General features: G+C 44.2%; 1 protein-coding gene across 1 annotated transcript in view; it reads left to right on the plus strand.

Moving 5' to 3' along the window:
- CACNA2D3 (calcium voltage-gated channel auxiliary subunit alpha2delta 3) overlaps positions 1 to 11,229 on the plus strand; it is an 858,102-nt gene that overhangs the window by 690,577 nt on the left and 156,296 nt on the right. The gene's annotated exons all lie outside the window — the stretch shown is intronic.

The raw sequence follows: 11,229 nt of genomic DNA on the forward strand, positions 1-11,229 counted from the left end.
AGAGGAGAGGAGAGGAGAGGAGAGGAGAGGAGAGAAGAGAAGAGAAGAGAAGAGAAGAGAAGAGAAGAGAAGAGAAGAGAAGAGAAGAGAAGAGAAGAGAAGAGAAAAGAAACAATCTTAAGACAAATTTATGGCTAATTTTCCACCATGGAGCAAAACCCTAACTACTGGAGCAGAATGCAACTGCTCTTCTTCAACTGATGCATATTTTGCTTTCGCAGCTTTTCTCCCAATATGTCAGCAGTAATCCTGCTTTCTGAAGCAGTTAGTCCCCAGGACAAAGTTCCAAGACAGAAGGTACTTTGGAGAAGATTGCTGGTAAATATCTTAGCATGCAACAAGCAGCTGAAAATAATCTTGGAAGCTTTTGGAAATGAATCCTTGCAATCTTCCAGTGGCCAAAAACAATGGATGGAAATTCTCAGTGAAGTCTCTACAAACATGACTTTGCTCTTCTAGTGCCATATTTCTCAAGTTGATCAGGGCGAAGTGGACAGAGCATTACTCTAAGTGACCAGAGCCCAAGGCTACTAGGCAGAAAAGGTTGTCGATATTTCAATCTCAGTAAACGTCCCAGAATGCCCAATTGTTCTTAGTGGTTACTGGGAAATACAAATGAAAGTACAGGCCTATTTCTACAAACTTGTAATAATGTTCCATACTTCCTGGGCTCTGAATTAGAACCTTTTTACTTAGATGATCTTGAGAACAGGGAAACCTCATTCATTTGCCCAAATTCTTTCTCTATAGTTCTTTTTCAAGGTAAACAAAGTCCACTCTTCTTGAGCTGGCATTCTGGGTCCTAAATAGTTGAGCTTCTGCCCCAGTTACACAGACTTAGGGTACATTTCACCTTTCCCCATGGACCTATGCCCAGCCCAACTGGGTAGCCTGGACCCGCTCATTCCCTTCCCATTCTATTCCTCCCTGTCAAGAGAACATAAGTACCTTAAGGTTCAGGGGTTGTTTTTATCATTGTATTCTGAGTCTAGTGTGTGTATGTCTGTATCTCCAGGGTTCTTTACTCCTTTCCCACTGCTCTCCTTCCCTCCTTTTCTTCTCTCCACTCCCCTTCCCTCCCCTCCTCTCTTTTTCCCTCCTCTCTCCTCTTCCCATCCCCTCCTCTTCTCCTCTCCTCTCCTCCCTTACCCTCCCCTCCCCTCTTCTCTCCTCTCCTCCCTTACCCTCCCTTCTTTTCTCCTCTCTTCCCCTCTTCTCCTCTCCTCTCTCCTCCTCCTCCTCCTCTTCCTCTCATTCCATTTCACAATACTTGTGATTTCTTAGGGTGTGGGGAAGCTGGGATGAGTCGCCTCCACTTTTGACGCTTTGAAATCATTCTTCTTTTAACTAAGAAATTTAGAGAGTCTTCTGGGTGTTGAAGTGTTGGATGGCTTGTCCAGAGTCACGTAGCCCAGTCACACAGCAGAAGTAGGACACGAACCCAGCTCTTCCTGCCTCCAAGGCTAGTTTTCTGCCCATTTGGCACCATTGCTTCAGCAATATGGTTAGTGAAGGGAACCTGGGTAGGAATATGGTGCAAAAAGTAGCCTTAGAAGCAGGGCTTGCAAGAGTCTGATCAGAGGAGGGAAGGCATCCCAGGCGTGCGGCACAGCCTAGATGAAGACATGGAAGCAGAAAACGGCTTGAGCTGAATGTGGAACCACAAGTAGAGCATTTTGAGCAGGAAAGGGACTCGTTGGGGAAGAAGTATATGATCTTTTGGGAAAAGTGAGCTGGAAGGAGGGAGATCGAGCAGGGGGGAAAGTCCAGCTTTGCTTGAATCTGTCATGGTTCTCTCAGAAACTCTGAAGTTGTCCCTCATCATAGAGCTCTTTGTCTACTCAGAGAGGCAGGCAGGGAGATGCACAGGCAGACACATGGCTTCCTTCATGGAGCTTGTCATGTCATCATTTGGGTTCAGGGCAGAGAATCCAGATCTTCGCCATTCCTTTTGTGCTCTGAACAGACTGAAGGAAAGTGAGCTCTTTCCCTACTACTTGACGGGGCCTTTTTCTCCTCCCCCCCTCCCAGAGAAGCAGATCAGGACATCCTTCATATACAACGAATGGATAAGCCCTTTGCATTATGAAAGAATGAACGTTTTAGGACTGCAAGAGAATCCAGAGTCCATCCCACCATTGACCCATTTTTTCATGGAAAGTATCCCAACCTTTCCCCTCTTAGCAGAGTCAGGAGACCTGTGTTCAAGTCTTGCTTCTTGTAATTACTATCTAAGTGATCCCGGGCAAGGCTCATCCCCGTCATGGACCTCAGTTTCTCTCCTTTGTAAAATGCAAGGGGGTAAGTAGCATCCTTCCATCTCTAAATCTGGGACGCTATAGATCAAATGTGCCAAGCAGGAATAATCATAGTATAAAAAGTTGTTGTTAAGGCCAAAAAAAAAAAAAAAAAAAAAAAAAAAAAGACCACGAAGCCCTCTACTGCCCTTAATGCTCTAGAGATATCTCGGCAAGTCTTATCTGCAGAGGGCTGACCATGGGAACAGGTGAACAGCTCCCAGAGGTCAGGTGGGCAGCGATTCAGAGAAGACAGCGAGGCCCCACTCGAAGGAAACCTAATATGTGAAAAACCAGGCTTGCAAAGCAGATAATAAATCTGGAGGCAATTAGACCCCATTACAGCAGGATTCCATGAAGGGTTTCTTTAAATATCAAGCTCCCCCAGTGCCCTGAAAATGATGATTCAATTTGCCCAAATTCAATTTGCATGGATCTTTTCCGGACTGTGGCCATGCTAGAAGGCTACTCCAGGCAGCACACCTGGATTTCTCGATGCCCAGATGAAGGGTAATTGGTTTCCTGGGCCATGTCAGTGGTCCTTAGGGTTCCGCATAGCCCCACCTCTCCCAGAGTGTTGAAAAGCATTTCTGGGTGGCTGGGGCCAGATGCTGCCTTAGCCTGGGTCCCTCCGATGGATGGGAGGCTGGGCCGCTGGGTGCCGGCTGTCTTTCATTAGTGGGTGCAAGGATTGTTCTGTGTGTGTGTGTTTATGTGTGGGTGTGGCGGAACAAGCCCAGGGACTCTGTGGGGATCCAGATACACAAAAGTCATTATCTCCTTCCCCACCCGCCCTCCATGCATTCCTGCTGGGAGGGTTCAGAATGGAAGGTTTTAATCACCCCGTGAATCTGGCCCCTCTGAACTGGCTGGCCCAGAATCCTGGCTGTGTTTGTTTACACGCCATTTACCCGTGCATCGGATCACTTCCCCAAACTCTGGGCCCAGGGCCCGTTCTCCAAACAGGGAGCCCTCCTCTTCCTCTGCGGCCCAGAAAACCCCAAATGGTTTTCTGATTTGGAACAGTAAATATAATCTGACTCTTGTGGCAAGCGATGACATTCCCATCTCCCAGATGCTTCCATCCATGAGAGGCGTGTAGAGCCGGAGCAGGATCTAAAGAGTCTCCCCAATCCACCATGAACGTGAGTGACAGAGGCATCCGCGGTCCCCTGGACGCCCTGGAAAGCGCCCCCTCCTTTCCCTCATTCACTGACGCCTTCATTCAATCAACCAGCCTTCACTAAGGGCTTCCCGTGGGCTCCACACTGTCTTGGGCACCAGAGCTACAAAAAGAAGGCAAAGGGATTCCTCCTCTCAAACTCACAGTCCACCCAGGGGAGGATGGCATGGCAATACATGTAACATCTCATCAAAAAAATAATCTATGTGGATTAGATACAGCACGAGTCTGGGTAAGCGATCAGGAAAGGCTTCAGGCAGACGTTGGTCTTTAAGCCAAATTTTCGAGGAAAAAGTAGAGATTCTGAGAAAGAGGAGAAATGGAGTTACCTTCCAGGCATGGTGGGGTAGTCAATGCAAAGGTCTGGAGGGAGGAGATGTAAGCGCATGCCTGTCCTTACTCTGAGGGGGTTTTGTTGGCTGGATTGTGGGGTGTATGGAAGGGAGGAAGGTCTAAGAACTCTGGAAAGGCAGGCCGGGACCCCGGCTTAAAACCCAAACTGAGGAGTTGCTGTTGCTCTTAGAACTCCCCCGGAATGTCTGCAGGTGAAGATCCATCTATGTATATGCTGAGAAGCAGTGGCATGGCAGATAGAGAAAGCTGGAAGCCAGCAGGAACTGAGTTTAAATTCCTTCTGACATTTACTAGGTAGGGTTTGAGCCTGGACAACTTCACTGAGCCTCAGTTTCCTCATCTACAAAAATGGAGAAATTCCTGACTCTACAAACGATCTCCCAGAATCCTATGAGGCTGGAGTATAGGCAAAGAATTCTAGAAATCTGAGCTATCACCATGACCTTTTTCAGGAGGGCCGTGAGAGGCAACATGAAAGGGTGGAGAAACCTCCTTGTGTTAAGCAAGACCTCCGTTCAAGTTCTGCTTATGAAAACCACTTTCTCTATGACCTCAGAGAAGACACTTAAGCCTTCATCATTGTTTGAAGCTCTCTTAGGAACACAGTTCACAATGGAGTCATCTACATTTGGTGAAGGGAATTTCCACACTAGGAATTTGACATGCAGATAAAATCATTGGGTTTTGATGAGGACAACAACAGAAACAAAATGAGTCCAGCAGAATAAAATGAAGAAAGGGCAAAGGAGGACATTTTTCTTCATTTTCTGTGTCTCTGGCCTCAATGGTGATGGAAACATCTGACCATCTCTGCATGCAGAGACTATAAATCATGTTTTTATTTTACTCACGATGTTTAAAAATCAGAACATGGATTGCTTCACAGGATTAAAAAAAATCAGATAATTGTTTTTTTGAAAAAAAAAAATAAAAAGTCACAGTGAAAGCAGACAGGCGCCCAGCTCTCCTTAGACACTTCCCTTCTCCCCCAGCTCTAGGCCAGGGAAGCGTCCGCTGACCCCTTTGCTTCTCTGGGCTTTCTTGGCCCATTGGCTTGGCTCAAAGGTTCCCCGTGGCCTTTAGCCATAATGGCTGCATAGGTGCAGCCGTAAATAGCAGCAGCCAACATCATCAGACACACAACTCCACAGATAACTCCTGTGATGACCACCGTGGCGATGGCGTGGCGGAGATTGACTGGCCGGGCCTTCGGCTTGAGTTCACAATCTGAATGGCTTTTGTCTCCCTGTTCTTGGGGCTGCCCAGGCTGTGGGAAGTCTTGGTAGGCAAAGCCGGAGAGCTGGGCTTGGACGGGCCCCCCGTTCCCAAGAAGAGGGAGGCACACGCTGTAAAGTTCATATGGAATCTTAAGAAGGTCTTTCCCTTTCCAGATGTCTGGTGCCGAGCAGGTAACGCCATCTGTTACTCCACCTTCAAAATCAAAGGATGAGCAGTCAGCTTGGGAAAGCATTCATTCAGCACCCAATCGTTAGATATTCTGAGAGGGCGGGCATTTGGGGGCAGAGAACACACAGAAAGGAATCCCCCTTTTCCTACGTAGCTCCCAGAACTTCTCCACTTCAGGAGGAAGACACCAAAATGACTTTAAAGGGGAGGGAACTTCTAAATGGGGAGGAAGATGGATTGTGATCGACCCCCTGAAGATGGCGGTCCTTGAGTTCTGCTTAAGAGGTGGTGGTGAAGGAGACAGAGCGTGCCAGGCTCCAGCAACTCATCTAAGAACCGATAGGTAAAAACAAGGAGAAGTGGGATAGAATTTACCCAACGCTTTGCTCATGGTTGCTGATTCACCTCCCTTTTGGATGATGTTTCTCAAGTGTCTGAATGTTGAAGACATGACCCAGTCAATGAGCAATCACTTTTTACCAAGGATTCACCTTCGCTGCTTCCAGACTTACCTTGACCCTATAGACTGTCAAGATCAAAAGAATGTGGACCCGAACAAGACAAAGCCAGGGAGCTTGTGAAAATCATTATGTCTCATTGCCAAGGCAACACCCTTCTCTGACTCCTCATCAAATGTCTCAATACAGCAGGAAAATATTTTTGTACAAAATTTAATAATAATAATAGCTGACATGAGAGCACTTCAAAGTATGCCATCGACTTCACATGCATCATCCCGTCTCATCCTCCCAACAGCCCGAGGAGGCAGGTGTTTTTATTGCCCTCATTTTATAGATATAGAAAGTCAAGATGGCAGAAGCTTGGTGACACTCAGTATCAAAGGGAGGAAGGGCATGCTTCGGCATCTGAACTCGGATCTTAAAAACATTAAGGCTGCCGCTCTAGCCAAAGGTCTCATCTCATCCTTGTTCTTTGCTTGACCACATGCTTATTACAAAGGGCTCTATGTATCTGTCATTACTTCTGTGGGATTTAAAATGGGGAATTTGATGGAATATGAAATATAATAATGATATAATATAAAAATATTTCTCTTTTTATAAGAGCCTATTAATATCATTTTGGTGCAAGGTTTTGATTATTATTATTAGATTCTCAAGTTAAGAAACATCAAATGTTTTCAACACCAAAATTAGGGAGCATAGAAAAAGAAAATTTAAAAAATGTATATTTTTGAAAATTATTGGACTGTGAGTCGGGCAACCCAGGCTTGGATTCTAGTTTAGCCAATTGCCTCTTGTGTGACCTTGGAACAATCATGACCCCTCTGAACCTTACTTTCTTCATTTACAAATGAATGGGTTGAAATAGATGAATTCCAAATTCCCTTCCAGTTCTAGTCTTATGATCCCATGATATCATATTCCCCAGGTTCAAGTCTCATCTCCATTTATTTATTCATTCATTCATTCATTCATTTATTTGTTTGTTTGTTTATTTATTTATTTATTAGTTACTGGACCCTGGGTGAGTCACTTAACTCTCTATAGTCTCAGAGTCCCACTAAGACTCATCACTTAAGTCAGGGAGGGTCTGAATCTATATTGGTCCACCCTAGTTCTCACACTAGGACGGGGAGGTCCCAAGTTGAAAAAATAAAAGCATTTTTTATTTTTTTGGATAAAGTATTTGGAATCTTATGGGAACAGATGTAGTAAAATATCCAGAAATTATTCATGATGTTTGGATTATGCTTTCCATCCCTTCTATTCCTTGAAGTTCCCACTAGCTCTGTACGATAGGTCAGAATGGGTGTGCAGTGTGGTGGCTTACCTTAACTCAAACCCAGACCCTAGTAGGCTTGGTCACAGAAGGGCTAGATTTGAGTTCTGCCTCTGTGACTTACTTTGGGACCTTGGACAGACCTCTTACCCCATTTTCTCTAACATCCCTTCCAGTTTGGTCCCCTTGCAGTCTATTATTGTTCTCAGCTTTATTGACCTAATTTGCAATTGATAGAAGAGTCCATAGATACCCCCAAGCTCACCTACAACTGGGGTCATGACTTGGGTATGCTCAGCTTCTCTCTCCTGCTCTGCTTCACTTGCCTCCATGCCCTCTTGCCTGCTAAGATCCACCATTGACCCCCAAATCCTAACTTGGCAGGGGTCTTCCATTTCTACATCTGGCAGTCAGGTCACTGCAAGGAAGGTGCATTGACTGAAAGCATTGCTTGTCACCTAGAGGGTGAAACTGTATGATTCTTTTAGTCCCTCTTTGCAGTATTTGGTCTGTTTATCCTTCCTCTTGTCTCCTCCTCCCTCACCTCCCTCTCTTCCTCTTTTTTCACTTCCTTTCTCTTTTTGTCTCCTTGGGTTTAAACTTCTCCCCTTACCCACTCTCTTCTCCCTCCTCTTTCCTGTTCTCTTATTTTTCTCTCTTCTCCCTATTTCTTCCTTTCCCTTTACTCATCATCTTCTCCTTATCTCTTCCCTCTGCTCATCCCTCTATTTCTTCTTTGTGAGTCTTCAGCCATCCTTTCTTCTCCCTTCCTGTCTTTTTTTCTCTCTCTCCCTCCCCTTTCCCCCCTTTTCTGCATGTCTGTGCCATTAAAGCAAGTGATTCAACTACAGCTTATCATTATCAGGACCAGCTAGCAGTGGATAATTTGGGAATGAAGCTTGGGCTAAGCCTCAGATGGAGGCTTATAGAGATTCCACTTGACCTAGAGAGACGAGGCAAAAAAGAGCTCAGTGGAATGCTGTGTCAACTCATGCAGAAATTCACGGGATCCTCCTCAAGGGTCCCTGAGAGCTTCTATCTTAAAACAAAAAGTCCAAAGAAGAATCTTCTTATTTTTCCAGTGACATATGAGGAACAAAGGCTAGCAGTAATCCTCGAGTCCCCTTGCAGGGCAAACTGGCAAAGGGATTGTTGGGTTTCTTGTAAATTCAAGCAGTCCAGGGAATAGTATGACTCCCAAATCAGAAGGATAGAACTTAGAACATTCTCTTTTCATCCTGCTTGAATTCCAAATTCAATATTCTGTGGTATGGATGTCCCAAACTATACCAAGCATAGGGTTTGGGGCAGGTTTCTCCTTTCCCAGAATTCCTGTTGATAGAATGAGTGAAGAGGCTCAGATATCAAAGGCAATTTGATCGCCTGGCCTTGATATGGGCATGAGGATTGGGAATCAGCTGCTCTCCCTGCAATGTTCTCTGGGTAACATGTAACTAACTGACTTGACCTAGAACGAGAAGCAGTGATGGCGGGGAGAGGTAGAGGCCATTTTGCTTGGGATGAGGCAATGAATGGGAGAGAAGTACCTTTCACAGTACTTTAAGCTTTCTGTCATGATAGACTGGCAACTTCTGGGCACCAGGGGTATGGCTTCTAGTGGGAACAAGTGAACACAAAGGGCATTATGGGCACAGTATGAATGTCATGTCTTGGGCGAGGAGCCCCAGTCAGCTCAACTCGAATACAGCTTGCCAATGGACTTGAAACTCTTTGAACTCTTCCTTCACTTCCAGTCACTCCCACAAGAGGGTCCAAGGCAGAACTAGAAGGAAGTTCAGTGGTTACCTAAATACTAAGGTTCATCTCCCTCATTTTATGGGGAATATATATATTATATATATAGTTTTGTTTTTGCCTTCAAAATACACACACACATACACATATATGTGACAAATAAAAAAAATATCTATCTATCTATCTCTATCTCTATCTCTATCTCTATCTCTATCTCTATCTCTATCTCTATCTCTATATCTATATCTATATCTATATCTATCTATCTATCTATCTATCTATATATATATAAAACAAATGAGGAAAGAAGAACCCAGAGAAAACAAGTGAGTTGGCCAGGACAAGAAAGACAACAGATGTCATAGTAAGGATGTAGAGTAAGAAGGCGGGATTATCTGACTAAAAATTTGATGCTTCATCACCTACACCTGCTCTTTCACCTAAATCCAAACCCATATATCAGGGGTCGGCAACCTTTTTGGCCATGAGAGCCATAAACGCCATATTTTTTAAAATGTCATTTCGTGAGAGCCGTCCAGTGCTCACAGTGCCGCTCCTGTAACAGCGCCTGAAAAAAAATGGACTTTATGGCTCCTGCAGAAAGAGCCGTATCTGGCCCTCGAAAGAGCCAGAGATGGCTCGAGAGCCAAACGTTGCCGACCCCTGATCTATGCCATGTTTTCTGTCAACTTCCCATTAGTCAGTAAAACATACATTCATATAACATCTCCCATTTCCCTCCCATGAAGCCCTAGAAATGTCTCCATGCCTCCTGTGCTATTATTACTCCTAGTAATTAGGTTTTTGTTAATAAACCCATTCCCAGAATATATGATCTTTGTTAGAGAAGTTTTGCCATGTTCTCGTCATTGTCCATATTTAGATTATGGAGTTTTGTGTGTGCTTACCAATACCATAGGATTTAGAGCTGGAAAGGATCTTCTAGATCTAACCCCTCATTTAACATAAGAGTTAACTGAGACCCAAGGAAGTAAAATGACTTTCATAAGATCATACGGGTAGTTATTAAAGGATTTGGGATACATAGTGAGATCCTCTGTCTTCAAATCCAATGTTCCTTCCATGATGCTACAGCACCTCTTATTTGTTGAAATACGATTCCATTCAATAACCTTTGCTGATAACTCTTAGTTTTAGTTTAGTTTTTTTGTTGTTTTTTTGTTGTTTTGTTTTATTTTGTATTATCTTCGCCTTCAATCTTAGAAAGAACACTGGGTATTGGTTCCACAGAAGTAAAGTTATGGCTCTGCAAAGGTAGTTAAGTGACTTCCTCAGGGTTAGACAGCTAGGAAATATTTTAGGCCATATTTAAACCCAGGACCTCCTGTCTCCAGGCCTGGATCTCAAACCACTGACCCATCTAGCTGCTTTTTATTTATTTATTTGTTATTAAAAAAAACTATAGCAGCAGTAAACAACAATTTGCTAGCAGAGTCCCTTCAAATGAAATAGCTATGAGAGCTCACCAGTAAGCATCTTTACCTCCTTCTTCTGGCATCAGAAACCAAACCTGCTCTTAAGCTACCTTCTGGGACTAGGAAGTCCTTTCCACATTCATGGTAAACTCCAACTCTCTGTCCCAAGAGTCCAAATGCTACATGATCCTCCTCCATAAAGCCCTCCATGAAGCTTTAATTGGTCTCTCCTCTCACTCATCCATGTAAAAATAAAGCATCTGTATGTCTGTGTATGTAGGAGATAGGAGCTAGAGTCATCACTGCATTGGCATAGGGGACACCCAGGTGAGGAAATCTCTCCACCAGTGTGGGCCAGCATCTTCACTGCGACTTATATTCTTAGAGGATTGCCCTGGCCACTCAGAGGTTGAGTGACTTGTCAGTCACGTAGCGACATGTTAGAAGTAAGACTTAAACTCATGCTTTCCTGACTTCAAAGTCAGCTCTTTATCCATCATATCACACTGCCATATATATATGTCTGGCTCTTTATCTTTCGGTTTCATCTGAATTTCCTGAATGGATATGTAGGAGAAGAGGATGTGGAGAAGGACGAAGCCCTGGCTAAAAGAGAAAGGATTTCATTGTAAAGTATTGCTCTGTGGCAAGCATTCACTTCATTCAAACTTAAGGGTCACCTGGCTTTATATAAATGTAGTAACGTCACCCTGAGGTCAGAGAGATTAAACAACTTCACAAGATCACAAAGTTGGATGGGAGGGACCTCAGAGGCCATCTTGTTTAAGCCACAGTTCCAGAATACTTTCTAATAAATATATCTCTGAAAGCTGGCCAATCAGCCTTTGCCTTACCACCTTCACTGTGGTGATTCACTAGGAGTGGGAATTTACTGTCAGAAATTTCTCTTCCATCCCTCCCTCCCTCTTTCCTTTTCTCCTGATTTTCTTTCTCTCTCTCTTTTTGATTCTTACTTTGCTCTTTTCCTCCTTTCCTTTCCTTTCCTTTCCTTTCCTTTCCTTTCCTTTCCTTTCCTTTCCTTTCCTTTCCTTTC

Source organism: Gracilinanus agilis, chromosome 1, assembly GCF_016433145.1.
Source record: "Gracilinanus agilis isolate LMUSP501 chromosome 1, AgileGrace, whole genome shotgun sequence".
Classification (NCBI taxonomy): Eukaryota; Metazoa; Chordata; class Mammalia; order Didelphimorphia; family Didelphidae; genus Gracilinanus; species Gracilinanus agilis.